This window comes from Macaca mulatta, chromosome 7, assembly GCF_049350105.2.
Source record: "Macaca mulatta isolate MMU2019108-1 chromosome 7, T2T-MMU8v2.0, whole genome shotgun sequence".
NCBI classification, from domain to species: Eukaryota; Metazoa; Chordata; class Mammalia; order Primates; family Cercopithecidae; genus Macaca; species Macaca mulatta.
In genome coordinates, this window is record NC_133412.1 from 34,688,523 (window position 1) to 34,709,354 (window position 20,832).

At 43.2% G+C, this 20,832-nt stretch overlaps 2 protein-coding genes across 10 annotated transcripts in view; both read left to right on the top strand.

Annotated features, from left to right (window-relative positions):
- MYZAP (myocardial zonula adherens protein) overlaps positions 1–20,832 on the top strand; it is a 338,107-nt gene that overhangs the window by 35,391 nt on the left and 281,884 nt on the right. The gene's annotated exons all lie outside the window — the stretch shown is intronic.
- Positions 1–20,832, top strand: part of CGNL1 (cingulin like 1) — a 175,425-nt gene that overhangs the window by 7,668 nt on the left and 146,925 nt on the right. Inside the window, exons 1-2 of one of the 9 annotated variants that reach the window (XM_077939472.1) lie at positions 12,561–12,607; positions 15,872–15,993. The exons of the other annotated variants lie outside the window; for them this stretch is intronic. The gene's annotated coding sequence lies outside the window, so the exon portion shown is untranslated. Of the gene's footprint in view, positions 1–12,560; positions 12,608–15,871; positions 15,994–20,832 lie in introns of those variants that run through there. 9 annotated transcript variants of the gene reach the window in all.

The following is a 20,832-nucleotide window of genomic DNA, read 5'->3' on the forward strand; positions in this document are numbered from 1 at the left end:
ACCGTGCCCAGCCCAAACTTCAGATTTCTTTTACTTGTGAGTTTCAGGTTCGGGGCTTAAATGCCTTTGCTCTGGATGTGGCCAGACTGGCTCAGCCCTAACAGTCTGTGCTGCCTGGGGCCACCTATAAGCTTTGGGGAGTGGGGTGGGGTGGGAGGAGAAGGTAGGGTGAAGGGAGAGGGGAAATAGGGGGTGGGAGATAAGACCCGCCAGTTAGCTGATTCTCCAGGCCTGGCTTGCTCATGGCCTGACTGCTTCTCCCTGCAGGCCTGAGTCCAACTTTCTGGGTGTGAGGCAGCTGGATGGGGTACAAAAGAGGGAGACAGTTGCCAGACACTTTCCAGGAGACCTGCCCAAGATGAGAAATTCTCATAATAGCAAATGCTCCCAGAGTATTTGCCTCCAGCCCCGTCCTAGAGCTTTTACTATAGCAATTCTATGGGATAGGTACGATCATAAAACCATTTTACAGGCGAGAGAAACAAGGCCATGGGAAATTGGGTAACTTGTCAAAGTGCTGAAATCTGGGGTTCAAACCCTTGCTGTCCAGCTCTGAGCTCTGCTCACAACTACCATCTCTCTAAACACAGAGGCCTGAATGCTGCACCTGCTCTTCATTCATTCCTTGAACTCACCCACTCATGCATTTCTCCAACAAATTATTGATGGCCTGTATATGCCTTTATCTTAGCAATGAGAACATCAGTGCTCTTTGTTTGTGTGTCTGAATTCCCATAAACTTTCTTTTTTTTCTTTCTTTCTTTTTTTTTTTTTTTTAACTCCTATAAACTTTCAAACAAACCTTTAAAGACATGAGACCTCTTTACTGACCTTGTATACCTAGTGTCTGGTAGAAAATAGGTACTCAATAAAGCTTTGTGGAAGAAGGAAGAAAGACAGTGTTGTGAAACTTGACATCCTTGTATTTCCTCTATCTCTAGCAGCCACAGTGATGTCTAAACAGAAAAACAGACAAACCTTAAGAGTGAGAGTGTGTGGGGAGTGTTTTGCAAAAATAACGGGAGAGAATTTTTGATAAAAGCATGCTGTCTTGTATGCATTTCAAGTTCTCATGGTGAATCATTTTTTGCTTGTTTGCTTAAAGCATTTCTTATTTGAAGGACATCCCTACACCCAGCTTGCAGACTATTGAGTGAGTAAAGGAGGCCCTTCAGACTTCCATGCATTGTTTGGAGCTGCTGTTGTCATCAGGGTCTGCAGAATATATTTTCTTTGCAGTTGAGGACCAAATACCTGGTAAGGTTCAAGTCCACCATCCATTTTCCTGTATAACATTTAAATACATGAGCCAGTAGAAAGTAGTTTCACCTTGGGCTGAGTGAAGTGACTCACGCCTGTAATCCTAGCAGTGTGGGAGTCCGAGGCAGGTGGATCAATTGGGATCAGGGGTTCAAGACCAGCCTAGCCAACATGGTGAAACCCTGTCCCTGCTACAAATACAAAAAATTAGCTGGGCGTGGGGGTGCATGCCTGTAGTAGGCGGAGATTGCAGTGAACTGAGATCGTGCCACTGCACTCCAGCCTGGGCGACAGAGAAAAAGAAAGTCGTTTTATCTCCTGTATTTTCATTCCTTCTTCACACTGTGGGACCAATAAAGGTCTCACTTACTTGGATTGCAAGCTCTATTTGATGATCACTAGGAGTGATGGCTCTTTGGTTCCTCTTCCATTTCAGGTTCGTTTCCTCATCTGTAAAATAGATGTAATGCCTACTACATACAGTCAAGCCACATCTCTTTGACATAGTACAGTGGTTCTCAAACAGGGGCCTCCCCCCATCTCCCAACCCGGGGGTACATTTGACAATATCTGGAGACATTCTTGGTAGTTATGACTGGGGTGGTGATGGCTCCTGGCATCTAATGGGCCAAGGCCAGGGATGCTGCTAAATATCCTTCGATTCAAAGGACAGTCCCCCACAAGAATTATCTGGCTTCAAATGTCAGTAGAGCCAAGGCTAAGAAACCCTGGCAAAGTGGAACCTCAAACAATGGTAGCTGTTTTTAACATCTCTGATCTAAGGGAGCTATTGGCCAGGGACAAAGATCCCTCCTTTCTTAAGTAGGGTGGAAAGAATGGAATTTAACGTTTTATTGATGCCTCTGGGTTATCCCACAGGTGCCCCTGAGGTGGGAACACCTCCTTTTCTCTCCATTAAGCATGCCTTAACTTCATTGGAAACTTGCTTGCATCGTTTACATATAAATAGCCATGCTAAAACCAGTGAAACCGCTTAGCCTCTGGGGTGGTTAAACCCATTCCCTGCGGAGGACCTTGGTGGAGTGGGGCCTGCACTGCTACAAACTGTGAGCCTTGCTTTTCTTCCCTGTTAAAGGACAGGTAGGTAATCGTGTCAGCCTCCCATCTCATCATGTTGCTCTGACTCTGCACGTGTGAAACTAGCTCTTCGCATGTGAATGTGCTAGTGTGATTCCTAAGGTACGCCTTTTGAAGGCATTTTTCAGGGGATGCAATTCATAGGTGATCACTCAGTCAAGGACACTAAAAATGATAGGGGTTCAACAGTCAAGGAATATCAGTGTTACCAGCATGGTATGAGGCCCCCCAAGCAGTTCCTGCAGCAGGGTGTGTGATTCGGGAAGCAGTGTGGCCCAGTGGTTGACAGCATGAGGTCAGCCAGTCACAGGCTGCTCTGTGTACAACCTTTGGCTTTTCCCGTGCTTGTTGTGTGACCCTGGGTTAGCTACTTGACCCCGTTGCACCTCAGTTTCCTCACCTGTAAAATGAGGATAATGACAGTGACGACAATAACACCCAGCTGAAGATGGGTGTGAGGCTTCAGCGACTAGTCCTGTGAGGTGTGCCGTGAAGATGCGAGCTTAGCTCAATAAATGAGTTGCTGTTAGTAAAATAATATTTGATGTTGGCTTGTAGCTTGTGTATTTTTACTCAGATGAAGAGATTGCTCCTGATTTAGGAGCTGAGAAAGGATCTTTCTGGTTCTTGGTATTTTTTTTGGTGGTAAAATACAGCATAAAGTCTCCATTTTAACCAATTTAAACTGTACAGTGCAGTGGCATTAAGTACATTCACAATGTTGTGCAACCATCACCACTATCTAATTCCAAAACTTTTTCATCCCCCTAAATGGAAACGCTGGACCCGTTGAGCAGCCACTCCACGTTCCTCCCTTCCCCCAGCCACTCCCTCTCCACGAGCCCACTCGTCTAGTTTCTGTTTCTATGGAACTGCCTAGTCTGGATATTTCGTATAAATGTATTTCATGCAATAGACGGCCTTTTGCATCTGGCTTCTTTCACTTAGCATAATGTTTTCAAGGGGTCATCTGTGTATTGTAACGTGCACCAGCACTTCACCACTTTTTACCTGGTGTCTTTTTTGCAGAGCAACCCAAGCCTCAGTTTCATCAGGCCTGCGGTTCTCTTAAGTCATGCTCTGTTTTCAAGTTTTCAAGTATCTTTCTTCATTGATTTTGATCCTTCTTGGCCAGCCTTATTTTTTCCACTTTTCCCATCCATCCAGGACTTCTAATGACCCTTGAAATGAATATGGAATGAAGCCCTCATGCCGGGTTCTTGGTGCTGGGGAGTAGGTCTTTTTAGGTATCTTACTTCTGCGGAAGAATTAGCGGCAGGAGCACACATGGGGGCCCTGAGTGGTGCTTCAGTTCCCCGTGACTGTGTGACAGGTTTTTAAAAACAAGTGTCTGGAAAACACCACCAGGCCCCTTTTATTCATCAGTTTAAAAGCTTCCCACAATGAGAAGTGGCCCTCAATTAAGTCGTTTAATAAAAACCTCCCCCTGTTTTAAAGCTTTCTTGGGAAGTGTTTACATTTGACGCCACTGCAGGCTTCTAAATGAGGAGCTGTGGAGTGAGTGATCCTTAACCTGTGACTTTAATAATATCCTTTGCTTTAGATTTCCAGGTGGAGGCCTGGGCCAGATTTGTAGCTTGTCATTGACCCAGACTGGGATCAGAGATGGGGGCTGGGCAGGGGGTGGAGGACATTCTTGGCTATCCTGCCCCCCTCAGCTGCCAGTAGTAGAAGATTCAGCAAGGCTGAAAGCCACATAGATACGTAAAACCAGCTCCTGGGAGAGAGACTGGACTGGAAGGAGGTGAAGCATTTCCCTACCTGGGAAGGGCAGTTATCCTGCCCCACTTCTGACCTCATCTGCAGTGTTGGGGAAGCTTCAGTGGGCAGAGATTAAAGCATTTAGGAGAGCAGCGCCAGGCTCCTGAGAGCTACTTTTTTCTCTGATTCTGGAGAGGTCAATAGGCCCCGAGAAGAGGAAGCAGGCTGCTTTAGCTTCAGAGAAAACTCCAGAGTTGTCGTTAGAGGATCCTGGGAAAAGCTAAAATAAAGAAAATTCTGGGGTGGTCTTTGCTTTGTACTGCTTTTCTGAGGACTCTCGTTGTGCTGGATGAGGACAGGAGGGTGAGGGTGAGGGGAGCCCCGAGCCACTGGCATGCGCTGGGGATTTGTAGAGGCTGCAGAGGTGGGTAGGTAGCAGTCTGGATTCTGGGTCTGGACTGCCCGGGTCTGAATCCTGGCTCCGGGGTGCTGTTCTATGAATTCTTGTGTGTCCAGTGCTCGGAGCAGTGTCTGCAGAGGGAGCTGTCGATGTGTGTGCTCTCATGACTGTACTGACACTTCACTTTGGTGAGTTCCTGGTTAGAATCATAGAAATACTTCTTGTTATCAGAGCTAATTTTCTTCCATACCTGGCAGCCTTGTGTAATCCATGGGACAGGGTGATGCCACTGGACTGTAAAGAAAACATGACTCGCAGATGGAGAAATGATGCTTTTGGCAAATCTATTAAAGTTCTCCGAGGGAGAGAATAAATGTGGGAAGGACAAACCAGTGGATATAGATTTTATTTAGACTTCCAAAAGATTGTTGGAAAGACTTCATGGCAAAGGCTATTAGATGTGGGAGTCTTCCATGACTTTCTGAGAGGAGGTGAATGGAAGAAGGAGTGTGGCTGAAACTTGTCTTTTCCATTGTCCTTTAGAGGAGGAATCTTCACATTTGCAGATGAAATAAAATTCTAAAGGTAAAAATGAAGACTTTGGAATCAAACTATAGAGAGGTTGTTTTTTTTTTTTTTCTTTTTAAATTTAAATTTTGGGCACTAGGGGATGTCAACTCTCCTTTAAAATAATTCGTGATCAGTGGCTGCACCTGGGCAGCTGGGGTTTGGAACTAGGAATGATGTGTGTGCTGCTTTCTAGCAAAGTTACAGATCACGTGCCTGGGGCATCAGCGTGCTCAGGAAATAAATGAAGATTAGTGGAACCAAAGAGTTCATTAAAAATGATTCAGGTTCCCCTCCAGCCTGGGCAACAAGAACAAAACTCCATCTCAAAAAACAAAAAACAAACAAAAAACTTGTAGTTTCCAACTGTCTTTTAAGTGAATAGTATATTTGTAGAAAAAGTAGATTCTGCTATCAACAAATGTAAGAATTCACTTAAATGCACAGATGCTGAATTTCATGCCTTTTGTGTTTTAACCCAGGATAGTAAATGAATGAATGAAATGAGCAGACACTTTTTCAACACAAGACCCTTCCCTCTCCCCCATTAGGGTTTAGGAAGCTTGGAGTTACGCTTGACCAAAAAGACACCTGCAGGAGTTGGTTACCTTTGTGTTTTTCTTTTTACTCAGGGCCCTGTGGGCCTTGCCTGGTGCCTCATGTATAGGAGTGCTCTGTATGTGTTTGAATGATAAATGGATTCAGATTTCCTTAACATAAGTGTAAATATTTTATCATTGTGTGTCATTATGTGCCAGGCAAACTTAGTTATATTTGCTCTTACAATGGTTGTATTGGATTTTGCTGTTTAATATTTCTGTGTAACAAGCAATCCCAGATCTCAGTTTTTTGTATTTGTTTTTTTGAGATGGAATCTCACTCTGTTGCCCAGGTTGGAGTGCAGTGGTGCCATCTCGGCTCACTGCAACCTCCACCTCCTGGGTCCAAGCGATTCTCCTGCCTCAGCCTCCCGAGGAGCTGGGATTACAGGCACGTGCCACCACATCCAGCTAATTTTTGTATTTTTAGTAGAGATGGGTTTTCGCCACGTTGGCCAGGCTGGTCTCAAACTCCTGACCTCAGGTAATCCACCTTCCTTGAACTCCCAAAGTGCTGGGATTATAGGTGTGAGCCACTGCACCTGGCCCCAGATCTCAGTTCTTTACAACCACAAAGGTTCATTTTCCCCTCACTCAGCTGTCGGTTGGGTGTAGTTTGGTTGAGCCAGGCTGGGCTTGACTTGGCCAAGCCAGACTCCAGGCTTCCATCTGGGTTGAGGTCTATTCTACATGTGTTTTATTCAGCAGCCCAGGCTGCAGGGGCAACAAATATGCAGGGCCAGCTCCCCTTGGGCAGATTACAGAGGCGTAAGAAGGCAAGAAGAAATGCTGGAAGCCTCTTAGAGCTTTGGTGTATAACCGGCCCATTGTCAGTTCTGCCAGGATTCCCTCAGCCAACACAAATTGCATTGTCAAGCCCCACACCAGCGGGGTGAGGAAGTATACCTGGCCCGTTCTAGTAGGAGGTAACTCGAAGTCATATGGCAAAGAAGGTAGATGTATGTGGAGGAGAAAGGCACTGAGAACAATAATTCCATTCACAATGGTAGAGAATGAATAAGACGGAAGAGGGTAGTTTGGGCCAAACTAGCCTTTTGGGAGCTTGCAAGACCTAGGCTGGCTGGGTGAAAAATCGTGTGCATTTGGTGCAGGTACCAGCCCAGGCCTTGGCATTTCCTGTACATTAGCTGGCATGCCCTGCCTCTCAGCTGGCTGGATATTGATCATATCCATTCACTGCGATGGGGCTTTTGGGAGTGCTGCCTATCTGTGGGAGGAGCAGAAGGATGGGCCTGATTTTCTTTGGGTCAGCCGTCATGACCTGACAGGCTGCCAACTGTGGTGGCAGGAGTGTGACAAGCTGAGAGGGCAAAGAGGACAAAGAAGGACCACAGTGTTGAAGGAGGCCAGGGGCTTGCCTCAGCCTAAGTCCCACCTTTAATAGTCAGTGACAGGTTAGCATCAGTGCCTTTGTGCACCATGTCCCAATCTTCATAAGGACCCTGGGCTGTAGCTTCCAGATCCTGCCTTTTACATCCAAAGAAACAGGCTTCAGGAGGTGAGGTGACTTGTCTTCAGCCAAGCAGCTCAAAAGTGGCAGATGGGAGCCAGGCCACCCTGTTCCCAGTCTATTGCCTATCTTTCCACATGATTGCCATAGTCTAGCAGAGTCCGGACTGGTGTCATGTGTTACAGTATATTCTGGCCCTGTGATGACACAGTCTGCTTTGGAAGAAGCCATGTGAGCCTTGTGCCCATATGGGATGACACAGGCGAATTAGAATGAATGAAATACTGGCCAAAGATAAGCAGCCTTGCGGTTACTGCTTTGCAATGGACCATTTCTTTCTTTCTTTTTTTTTTTGATGGAGTCTTGCTCTGTCGCCCGGGCTGGAGTGCAGTGGTGCGATCTCCGCTCACTGCAAGCTCCGCCTCCCGGGTTCACGCCATTCTCCTGCCTCAGCCTCCTGAGTAGCTGGGACTATAGGCGCCCGCCACCACGCCCAGCTAATTTTCTATATTTTTAGTAGACACGGGGTTTCACCATGTCAGCCAGGATAGTCTGGATCTCCTGACCTCGTGATCCACCCGCCTCGGCCTCCCAAAGTGCTGGGATTACAGGCGTGAGCCACCGCGCCCGGCCGCAATGGGCCATTTCTTTAGTGAAGAGCTGCTAGACTTTGAGGAAGAAAAGGCTCTAGCCACTAGTGAAAATGCACCAGGAATAGATGGGAACCAAAACCTGGTAAAGCCAAGGGTGTGAGGAGACAGACACTCTCACACATGGTGTGTGCGGGATTATAAATTCACTGGGCTTCTATCTAGGGACCAAAACCTTGTAAAGCCAAGGGTGTGAGGAGACAGACACTCTCACACGTGCTGTGTGCGGGATTATAAATTCACTGGCTTCTGTCTAGAGAGCGGTTTGGCAGGGGGGCTGCTTTTACTTGCAAGCAAACAAAATTCAATTGAAGGTGGTTCACATAGGACTAAAAAAAGCAAAAAGTGGTTAACAAGTAGTTTAAATAAGACATTTCAAAATGACATTTGTTACCTCATGTAAACAAGTCCAAAGTCTGGGCTGTTGGGGGAGTTAGTTTAAAGACCCAGGCTTATTTCCTCTTTCCTCGCCTCAGTGTTTGATGTTTGCCTTCAAGCTTGTTTCCTCATGATCTCAGTGTGGCTGTTGCTGCTCCACCCATCATTTCCTTATTCAGAGTGATGTCCAGAGGCAGGAAAGGAGGAAAGCACAGAAAAGATGCAAATCAACATGTATTCTGAGATCCCATTTTTTTGTTTGCAAAAATAAAGACCTTCAAAATTTTCCTTTTTTCCCCCCACCTGATACCATTACAATAAAAGTCTTAATTTTTTTCAGCACCGTAAGATGATGAAAAAAAAGTCTTAATTTTTTATTGCAAATATAAATTTCTGGAACCAAGAGATATGGTTATTTCTGGGCCGTGGGATGGTGGTGTGGTTTTGGTTTTCATTTCATGAAATTTTGTTTTTCATTTTATGCCCTTCTTGGCTGCTTGAATTTTGTAAATATCACCATGTGTATTACCTTTATAATACAAAAGAAAGTGAGAGGTGTTTTCTTAGTAGGGGTGGGAGAAATTAGAGAGGAAACCGAGGCCCTAACAGGGGCATTATCTGAGACATGGTGTGAGAGGATAGGAGTGCATTTAGCTGTGTGTGGTTGGCCTAGAGGGAGGTTGGGGAGGGGGAGAAGTCCAGGAGTGAAAGAAGGTCATTTTAAATTTCTTGGGGTACCTGGCACAGTATCTTCTACCTAGTAGAGACAAATACACATTTGAAGAATGAATGAATGTTTAGGTCAAGACCTAACACAAGTTTATGAGGTGCTGAAACCCAACCAAGCAGCTCGAGTCAGCAAGAAAGTCCGTTCTGCTGGAAATCTATCTTGCAGAGAAATATGGCTGTCATTTCCTACTTTTTCCTTGAGCTCCCAGAATCTAATTCATTGCTAAGGAATCAGTGTCAGTATGAGCCTTTCTATTCGTCATCTGTGTCCTACTGAAGCCTACTGTCCCAGGTTCTGGATAATAAAGCCGTGTAAGGTTTTTACAACTGAAGGTAGAGCAAAGGCAAGAAACCACCATCTCATGCTAACTGTGTTAATAGTGAGTAGCTTCAATGGAGTCTAGATGTTTAAAATCTACTAAGTATAGAATGAACAGTTATTTTTTTAAAGGAGATATAAAGTTCTTTGATACCTTGGACTAATACATAAAAATGATGTGACTTTGATAACAGCAATAAGCCACAGATGACAGTTGTGAGAGAGGGATTTTCAACCTGATTGCCCAGTATTGGTGAATCAGGAATATAGAATATATAGAAGAGTGCGAATATGCCTGTTGGTGAGATGAAAGAATTATATGTGGTGGTATTTCCAAGTATAATTCTCTTCCATATAGAAAAATAAAATGGGTATTGAAGGCCTTTTTAATGGCAAGGGTGGAAGGAGGGGATGTAGACTGCTACCCTTACATTGTGCCATATTCTTCTTAATTCCCTTGCTCCAGGGTTCTGAGTTTGATTGTCATAAATCAAAAGAAAGAATGTTGTAACTGACATTTCTATTGAGTTACTTTTAACTTCTATACCCTTGGGTTTTAGCATTTAGACCTTCTGCAATGGCCACCGGATACCCACTTTATTCAGACAATGATAGTATCGTTGAGCTGTGGTAAGATCATTTCCTTTGGAACAAAATGAAAAGCTTTCAGTGTTCACAATTGGAGGAAAATGTAAAAGCTTAGTAGGCCTTCTCTGCTACAGGGTGAAGAGTCTGTATTTGAACACCATCCACTTTGCTCCTCTAATGTGCAGTGGAATGATTCCAGTGTGCTTTTGAAATGCAAAAAACAAGTGTACCTTTTCAGTGTGGGTGTGTGTGTGTACATATATGCGTGTGTGTGTTTAATGGGTTCTTCGATATACTTGGAAGAAAAGTAATAGTTAACTAATCTTTTTTAAAAAGTAATAGAAAAGTAATATTTAAAGAAAAGTAATATTTAAATTATCTTTTTTTGGGGATCATTTTGGGATTCAAAGAACCTGAGATCATTGGTACGTTATGTTCCAGAGCAGACCTTGAGAGAAATCTTGAGAGACAGAGAAAAAAGAGAGAGAAAGCGCATGTGTTTCTGTGTGTGCGTAAATATTACTACAAAGACCAAATGTCATGCTCACTTGACATGATCTTAGTATATAACCTCCTCTGGTTTTCAGATAGTCTATATTACATCTGCAGTTTTTGTGGCTAAGTTGTATAATTTTACATGAATTCTGCATCTGCATCAGAAAGTATAATAAAAATTAATGATACTAATACTTCTGTGTCACTCAACAGTGCCTGATACTGTTCTAAGTACTTAACATGTATTAACTTTTTTGTTTGTTTGTTTTAAAAAAGCCAAAGCGTCTTGTCACTCTATCACCCAGGCTGGAGTGCAGTGGCACGATCATGGTTCACTGCAGCCTCAACCTCCTAGGCTCAAGCCATCCTCCCATCTCAACATACAGAGTAGCTGGGACCACAGGCCTGTGCCACCACATGAGGCTAATTTTTTTTTTTTTTTTTTAGACAGAGTTTCGCTCTCGTTGCCCAGGCTGGAGTGCAATGGCGCGATCTCGGTTCACCACAACCTCCGCCTCCTGGGTTAAAGTGATTCTCTTGCCTTAGCCTCCTGAGTAGCTGGGATTACAGGCACATGCCACCGCACCCAGCTAATTTTTTGTATTTTTAGTAGAGATGAGGTTTCTCCATGTTGGCCAGGCTGGTCTCGAACTCCTGACCTCAGGTGATCCACTGCCTTGGCCTCCCAGAGTGCTGGGGTTACAGGTGTGAGCCACCGCGCCTGGCTCATTTGGTTCTTAAAATAACGCTGTCGATTCCATTTTTACCAAGGAACTGAGATACAGAGAGATTAAGTAACTTGCCTAAGGTGACTTAACTAGTAAATGGTGGGGGTGGGTTCAAAATCAGGCAGTTTGCTTTTTCTTATTTGAAGCCACAATTCATGAGAATTGAGCCCATTCTCAAATGTACAGGTTAGTCTTGTAAATTGGAGGCTATTGTATCAGTGTTACAAATGACCTATTGTAATCTCCCATCCAAGTACTAACCAGATCTGACCCTGCTTAGTGTCCACAGTCAGGAGCATTCCGAGTGGTGTGACTGAAGAAGATGTTACATGATCTGAGCCCCTTGCTTCATGAGCAACATTTTCAGTCACTACACAGTAAGCATGTACTTAAACAATTATCTGGCCGGGCGCAGTGGCTCATGCCTGTAATCCCAGTACTTTGGGAGGCTGAGGTGGGCAGATCACTCGAGACCAGCCTGGCCAATATGGTGAAACCCTGTCTCTACTAAAAAATACAAAAATTAGCTGGGTGTGGTGGTGTGTGCCTGTAATCCCAGCTACTTGGGAAGTTGAAGTAGGAGAATTGCTTGAACCCAGGAGGTGGAGGTTGTGGTGAGCCGAGATCATGCCACTGCACTCCAGCCTGGGTAACAGAGTGAGACTCTGTCTCAAAAAACAAAAAACAAAAAACAAAAAAACCCCCAAAAAACCCAATTATTTTAATTTTAAATCTGAACTGCATTAAAAGGTAGTAAATTTAGCTAGTCAACATGAATAACTTTTAACAGAGTGTTAGTTGTCTCTTCTGTTTCCTTAGGGAAGAAAGATAAGTTCCTTCAGTTCCCAAATGAGTCCTCAATTCAACATGAGTGATTTCACCAGAATAAAATCTTCCTGCTTCTGCAAAAAGCAGCTTATGCTTTCTGAAGCTAAATAATCCCAATGTGTGACTTCTGCCAGTTTCTTTTCTTTGAAACCTCAGCAGCAGCATAACTAGTGATTCATCCTTCTTGAAATGAATGTTGTGATTCGTGTTATGCACAGACGGCTACTGAATGCCCAGGTCACAGCCTTTGCGTCTGGCCTTGACTTGTTAATAAGAACAGGAGATGGGCGAGGTGTATTGCACAGTGATTAAGGGCTTAAAGCTAAGAGCAGTGCCTGGTACCAAGTGAGACATCAGTAGAACTTTGCTGCTGCTATTTTTGCTGTTGTATATTGGGCTCTGCCCTGTGCTGGGCATCATGTTAAGCACTCTGTGTGCATTGCCTAATTTAATTCTCATCACATTCCCATCAAGTAGGGGATGGTTTTGTTTTTATCCTCATTTTCAAATGTAGAAACTGAAGCTTAAGGTTAAGATGTTTGCCCAAGACCATGCAGCTGCTAAGTGGTTAGCACTATGGTACAAACTGAGTTAAACGTTTTTTTTTTTTAAAGTAAAAAGTTCATAAATTATAATGCAAAGAATCTTCTAGAAGTTTTCTTGTGCTTCCCCTAGTTGTTATTTTTCAACAAAGTTGCCTACTATTCTGTTTCTATCACCACAGATAAGCTTTGGCTGTTCTTGAACTTCATAAAAACAGAATCATATTCATACAGTATGTATTCTTTGTATTTGACTTTTTTTACTTAGTATTATGTTTGTGAAATTCATCCATTGATGTGAAATACATGGATTTGCATGTAGCAATAATTTGTTTTTTCTCATTGCTAAATATATTGCTACATTTCTTATTGTATAGTTTAATGTACAAATATGCCTCAGTAATTGGTCTCAAAAAAAAAAGCTGCATACATATACAAAGCATGTACAAGAATGAACAGAGAGTAATTCTACTGTTGATGGACTTTGGTTGTTTTTGGTTCTTGGCTGTTATTAATTGTTCTCTCTCTCTCTCTCTTTTTTTTTTTTTTTTTTTTTTTTTTTTGAAACAAAGTCTCCTCTATTGCCCAGGCTTGAGTGCAGTAGTGCAATCTCAGCTCACTAAAACCTCCGCCTCCCGGGTTCAGGCGATTCTTCTGCCTCAGCCTCCCAAGTAGCTGGGGCTACAGGTGCACACCACCATGCCTGGCTAATTTTTTATTTTTAATAGAGACAGGGTTTCGCCATGTTGGCCAGGCTGGTCTTGAACTCCTACCTCTAGTGATCCACCTGCCTTGCCCTCCCAAAGTGCTGGGATTATAGGTGTGAGCCGCCATATGCCTAATTGTGTTCATTCTTGTACATGCTTTGTATATGTATGTGGCTCCTTGAGTATATTTCTAGGTCAGCACTGCTGGGTCTTAATAGGGGTGGAGCTGTGTTCTATACTGTGAAACTGTTTTCTTTTTTTTTTTTTTTTTGAGATGGAGTCTCGCTCTGTCGCCCAGGCTGGAGCGCAGTGGCCGGATCTCAGCTCACTGCAAGCTCCGCCTCCCGGGTTCCCGCCATTCTCCTGCCTCAGCCTCCCGAGTAGCTGGGACTACAGGTGCCCGCCACCTCGCCCAGCTAGTTTTTTGTATTTTTTAGTAGAGACGGGGTTTCACTGTGTTAGCCAGGAAGGTCTCGATCTCCTGACCTCGTGATCCGCCCGTCTCGGCCTCCCAAAGTGCTGGGATTACAGGCTTGAGCCACCATGTGAAACTGTTTTCTACACTCCCACCTAGCAGAGGGTTCCAGTGGCTCTGGTGTCAACACTGTATTGCCTATCATCTTCATTTCCATCATTCTGGTGGGTGTGTGGTAGAATTGCATTGTATCAAACTTGATATGGATTCTGATTCCATAGCCTATAGACTTACCCTGGTAATAACAATTTTAACAATTACAGTGCTCTAGCTATCTGGAAGGTGTTGTGCTGATACGTAATGATGAATATAACTTGATTTCTGCCCTCTAGGAGTTTATAGTCCAGGAGAAGAGAAAGACTCAGAAATCATATAATCATAGTCCAATGTAGAATCCATGCATAGGGCACTGTTGGAGCACTGGGAGAGATTACATCAATCTGTGGGTTCAGGGCATGGTTCCCTAAAGTCTTGCAGAAAGAAGTCAGTCTTCTGGGACGTGGCTTCTTCGGGAAGGTGACGTTTAACCTGAGGCTAGGGGGGATGAAAATATAGGCATGTGAAGAGGAATGGATCAGAAGCCCACGTAGCCACAGGGAGGAAGTAAACAGGTGATGGTAGACTGAGGTCAAAGAGCCCTGTAGTCCGTGGTCTCTAAACCATTGCTGGCCTTGAAGCAGAGAGCCAATGTTGCTATAAAGCCATCAAAAGTGTTCTCTGCCTGGCTACACTAACCATTAGTCCACCTGGTGGAGACAGCCATATTCTTATGAATTCTAGGAACACAAGGAAGGAGCTATCACCATGCCTTTGAGTGTGGCCTACTTGGGGAGAGAGAGAAAACATGGCTGGAGCTCCTTCCTGTAACAGGGCCAAGGAACCCATGGTTCTTCACCTGGAGAAGAGGGAGGGAAGCAGAGACTGCCCAGCTAGCAGTAGGAGAGGAAGTCTGTACCCTTCTCCCTATTATATGGTTTCTTTGGTATTTACATTTCTGCCATTCAAATGTGTCGTTTGAACACATCTTCACTGGATTAGCAAGAAAATGAGAGAATGCATTGCTGGCTGTGACCTACTTGTTAAACTTTTCTCAAAAGGTTGCACGTTACTGCTATGCTATAAAGTAATAAAGTATTCTCGCTATGATTTAAAAGTGTGTATGTTTACGTGCACATTATTTTGAGAGAATATTTTATCATGATATTTCTGAATCATGAAATGTGGAAATGTTAGAGCTGGGATGGGCTGTCAGGATGAGTGAGCCCAATCCCCTCTTTTTATAGGTAAGGAAACAGGCACCAGGCATGTTGAAAGACTTGCTCAGGTCAAGTGGTGAGTGCGTGGCAGAGCTGAGTGTAGGAACGGGCTGTACACCAACTCATAGCTTTTAAGACACAATGATTAGGCCTTGGTATAAGCAAAGCCCAGAGCGATGAGAAGTGGGGTTTCCGAAGACGATCTGGGGACTGATTTACATTGATCTTCACAAGAAGATCAAAGGTCAGTGTTGTGGATCATGTCTCCTTGGAGAGCTGTGAGAAGTGCTCAGAGGGTTAGAGGAGGTAGGAAGATAGAAGGTGGGCTTTTTAGGGAAGGCCTTTTTGGGAAGGTGATATTGAACCTGAGACTAGGGGGGAAGAAAACATAGGCATGTGAGGAGGAGCAGACCAGAAGCCTGTGTAGCTGCAGGGGGAAGTGAACAGGGGATGGTAGACTGAGGTCAAAAAGCCCTGGAGTCTGTAGCATTTGTAAACCATTGCTGGCTTTGAAGCAGGGAGCCAATGTTGCTATGAAGCAGTCAACACGGTTCTCCTCCACCATCAGCCTGTGACCCACAGGGGACCCGCAGGCCTTTGTGGAGGCTGCCTCCATTTGGCGGAGTGGCAATGTTGGAGAAAATGGTATTACTGACTCCTGAATTAGGATGCTCCCGATCCTAACTCTCTCAGTATCTCGTCTTGCGAATTACTAAGACCGGGTCCTTAAGATGTCTTACTTATTCTTTGATGTACATTTTATACATTAATTTTTATAGTGCTTCATAAGCTAATTTTTAAATTATAAAAGTAATAGAATCACTTTACAGAAACCAGAAAAAGGAGAAAAACCCCCCACGATAATTTTATTATTTAATTTTTTCCCATAGTTTTAATTGTGGGGTATAGATTATTTTATGTTATTCCTGTGTCCTTTGACATGTCACGAGCCTTTTTTTCTTGATTATGTAGTCTTTATCACCATTTTATTATTTGTAGAATATGAAGTGGAACACCTTGTACTACTTAAATTTCTTCCTTTCTTTTCTTTTTTTTGAGATGGAGTCTTGCTCTGTCGCCCAGGCTGGAGTACAATGGTGTTGTCTCGGCTCACTGCAATCTCTGCCTCCTGAGTTCAAGCCATTTTCCTGTGACAGCCTCCCGAGTAGCTGGGATTACAGGTGCGTGCCACCACGCCTGGCTAATTTTTGTGTTTTTAGTAGAGACGGGGTTTCACCATGTTGGTCAGGCTAGTCTTGAACTCCTGACCTCAAGATCTGCCTGCCTTGGACTCCCAAAATGCTGGAATTACAGGCGTGAGCCACCGCACCCAGCACCATTTAAATTTCAATCTTTTTTTCACTTTTAATTGTAATGATTAAAAAAAAAAAAGATGCTTATTGTAAAGCATTTGGAAAATACAGAAAAGTATAAGATGAAAATTAAAAACTTTTCAGTTCTATCATGAAGATAAACACATGTTAATATTTGGGTATATTTCCTCTTTCCCCTCTGCTTTTCTTTACATATATATATATATATATATATGCTTTTCTTTCCTTTTTTGTTCTTTGAATGCAAATTGGGGTTGTTTCCTGCAAGCAAGTTACTGTTAATGGAGATTTTGGATGGCCGTATAATGAAATAGGAAAACGAAGAATGGAAGCCCAGGAAGAAAGACTAAGTGGTATTATAGGTTTGTATTATATCGCCGTTTTCCTGTTCTATTTGGAGGAAGAGGGAAAGGGGAAAGGAAGCCAGCTCTTACTGTGTGCCTGCCATGCACCTGGTCCTGCAGTGCTGGGAAGTACTGTGTGCTCCGGCTCCCAGAGAAGCAAACGCTGGCACCGTGGGAAAGTGGGACCCTCGCGGCAGCGTGTTGTTTGAAAAACCAGTCTTTCAAACGTAATAACTGAGCATATTGGAAAACCAGGCTGGAGTCATGGTGTAAACTGAGTTGACTCAAACCGGCAGGTTGTTGGGAAGGTACATATACCTCTGTTGTTTTAACTCACTTGAAGATTAACACGTGGGAACAGCATTTTGAATAGAGAACACAGTACTTTATCATTTGGTGCAGAGGCCTTGTATTTTTAACAAAAATTGCCCCAAAGTTTCCTCCAAATGCATTAAGTCCATGTTTTTGTTGTTTAACCATGAATATTTTTAAAAAATTTATTATTTTGAAAATCCACACCCTTTAAATTTTATTTTTGCTCTCATAAATTCTTCTTTCCTTTTATTTTTAGTTGGCACATAATTGGACATACTTATGGGATAACAAAGTGATGTTTTGATACATGTATACAGTGTGTGATGATCATTAATAGAGGATTGGCTAAATTAGGATTTATATAAAGCGCTCAGAGGGGTGGAGGAAGCAGTAAGATAGAAGGTGGGCTTTTTAGGGAAGTCCTTTAGGGTGATTAACATATTCATCACCTCAAACATTTGTCAGTCCTTTGCATTGTGAACATTTGAAATCTATCTTCTAGCTATTTGAAAATGTGCAATAAATTATTAACTTATTTCTCCTATCTAGCTGTAACTTTGTTCACCAACTTCTTCCTATCCTCCCCTCTTCCCTACCTTTCCTAGCCTCTAATAACTATGATTCCACGCTCTACTTCTTTAATATTTAATTGAATCCCCAAATTCTAATTGTAGTCCATATTTGAATACTCTGTATTATTGGTCACAATTTTGGTTGATTAGTTTTTGAAAAGTAGAATCTTGTTTTTTGAAGCCATGCTTAATCACCTGAAGACCCAGGTCATCTATAGTTTTTTTTTTTTTTTTGCTAACAAAATTCTGTATGGGGAAAATAGGAAAAATAAATACACAAGAAAGACACAAGAAATGGACAGTGCTACAATTCTGATTTTACATCTTCATGACAATGAGTAAAGATCTCTGAGTTTTGTCTTCAGAGCGGAGTATGGAATCTGTCCATTGAGGATTGCAGGCCGAGTGCAGGGGCTCATGCCTGTAATCCTAGCACTTTGGGAGGGGAGCCTCCAGCATTGAGGCTGGAGGATTGCTTGAGCTCAGGAGTTTGAGACCAGCCTGGGCAACATGGTGAGACCCCATCTCTATGAAAACTTAGACCCTAAATAAAACTCAATATTTTCATTCTTATTAATCTTGTTTGTTATTGGAGATATCCTTAGAGGCTCTAGGTATATAAGTCTCCTTGTTCCTACACTATATAGCTGTAGAAATTGCTGTATTTCTAATACCTTTTTTTTTTTTTTAAATGGGGTCTCACTCTGTCACCAAAGTGGGAGTGCAGTGGCATAATCATAGCTAACTGCAGCTTCAAACTCCTGGGCCCAAGCCATCTTCCTACCTCAGCCTCTCCAGTAGTTGGGAGTACAGGTGTGCACCATCATGCCTAGTCAAGTTTTAAATTTTTTGTTTGTAGAGATGGGGGTCTTGCTATATTGGCCAGGCTGGTCTTGAACTCCTGACCTCAGGCCTGTCTCGGCCTCTCAAAGTGCTGGGATTATAGGCGTGAGCCGTTGCACCCAGCCTCTTCTCATTCTTATGACTGCTTATTGTGGTTCTTTTGTCACTTTCTGTAACTGATACTGTTAGTAGCTCATGCTTTTGTTGCTTCTGCTTGGCTTTGGGCTAAGGATTATAACTTCCATCTGTGTTAAGTTGTGTCTGAAGGAAGCTGAGTTTGAATTGTGTTTTTTGCTGGGTGCTGTGCTTGAGACAGCTTGTTGCCGAAAAAGAAAATGGTAGGCTTCGCAGCACACACAGTTTTGGATGCTCAAAGCCCATTTGAGCTTCCAGTCACTTTTTTTCTGTCTTATTATAAAAATAATACATGTTTGTGTGGGCATGGTGGCTCACACCTCTAATCTCAGCATTTTGGGAGGCCAAGGCGGGCGGATCATCTAGGTCGGGAGTTGGAGACCAGCCTTGCTAACCTGGTGAAACCCTGTCTCTACTAAAAATACAAAAATTAGCCAGATGTGGTGGTGCCTGCCTGTATTCCCAACTACTTGGGAGGCTGAGGCAGGAGAATCGCTTGAACTTAGGAGCTAGAGGTTGCAGTGAGCCAGGATTGCACCACTGTACTCCAGCCTAGGCGACAGAGTGAGACTCTGTCTCAAATTAAAAAAAAAAAAAAAAATGCCTGTTTGCAAGGAAAATTGAAGCATTACAGAAATATGTTATTTAAATGAAAGGTACTCTGTTTTATCATCTCTAGTCATAACTACTCTTTAAGGATTTGATAAACTTTTTTAGATTTTTCTGTAACTTTATATTATTTTAGAGAGATGGGGTTACTCTGTTATTTTGGTACTAATTTTTGTATTTTTAACAATATATTTGGATACTTTCTATGGCTGTGTATATAAATTTTTGTTGGTTGTTTTTAATAACTTCCTGGTGTTCCATATATCTATGGCATAGATCTATCATAATTTAGCCAATCTTCTATTAATGGATATTTGGACTATTATAAATACCTCATATATAAGTATTTGTACTCTATGATGTGTGTGTATAATTCTCGTCAGAGTTAATTACTGGAAGTAGAATTGGATGATGTATACATTGAGCCACCATGCCCAGCTGCCTTTTTCTTTTCTAAATGCAGAATTTTAGGCCTCAACTCCAAACCATGCATCAGAATTTCCAAGAATGGGTCTCAGGGATGTGAATTTTTAAAAAGTTCCCAAGTGATTCTGCTGGCGCCCCAGTTCTAGCATGCCTAAGACATTTCCTTGCCACCTCGAATGTTCAGTTCAAAGGTGGATGGTTCTGGAAAATTGTTTAAAACAGCTTCAACCTGATGAAGTGTATAGTTGTCCTTGAAGAATAATTTCATTTGAGCCTTCATCCTTTAATAACTATCCTTTTTTCTACTACCAATTCTTCTGAACTTAGTAGCGCTCCAAATTGGCTCATTCTCAAATTCCCTTATTACGCATTTTGTGGTAAAGACTGCTAATTTTATATCCGGTGCCTGTTTCTCCTCTTCTTCTTCAGTACCCAAAAGCTTGATTTTTTTTGGAGGATGTACAGTGTGCCACGCCAAAAGACAGTGTTTCCAAGCCTCCTCTTCTCCTGTTCATGGGCTAGTGAGTTAAGCTCTAGTAAGTGAAATGCGAAGGCTTGTGGAAAGGTTCCAGGGACTGACTTCTATGGGTAATGTACCCTATTTCTTTTTCTCTGTCCTTCTACGTACTGCTTGGAATATGGACACAATGGCTGAAGTCCAGCAGCCATCTTGGATCGTGAGGTCACCATGAAGATGGAAGCCACGTGATATGGCTTGGGCGTTTTGTCCCCTGTAAATCTCATGTTGAATTGTAATCCCCCATGTTGAGGTGGGGCCTGGTGGGAGGTGTTTGGGTCATGGGAGTAGATCCCTCTTGAATGGCTTGGTGCCTTCCCCATGGTGAGTGAGTGAGTTCTTGTTCTATTTCATGTGAGAGCCGGTTGCTTAAAAGAGTGTGGCACCTCTATTGCTCCTGCTCTTGCCATGTGGCATGCCTGTTCCCTCTTTACCTTCTGCCATGAGTGAAAGCTTCCTGAGGCCTCACTAGAAGCTGAGCAGATGCTGGTACCATGCTTGTACAGCCTGCAGAACCGTGAGCCAAATAAACCTCTTTTCTTTATAAATTACCCAGCCTCGGGTATTCCTTTACAGCAATGCCAAATGGACTAGCACACCATGCTCTAAGTAAGTAGGGCATAAAGAAAGGAGCCTGGATCCCTAATGACCGCAGAGCCATGATCCCAACCCTGGACTGCTTGCCTCCACACTTCTATCTTATTGGTTAAGCCAAAATTATTTTGGATTTTCCATTACATGCAGCAGAACCTAACCCAAGGAATACCCCTGCTCTCTGTTGGTTTCACAGTGTGTCTCCAACACCATCTTGAAGGTGCAGTGACTTGCACATAGTAGGTGCTTGGTAAGTGTTTGACAAGTTAAGTACCCAATGGCATTGAGGTAAAGAGTTCAAAGGCTTCAACTGCTCTGACCTCTGCCCTTT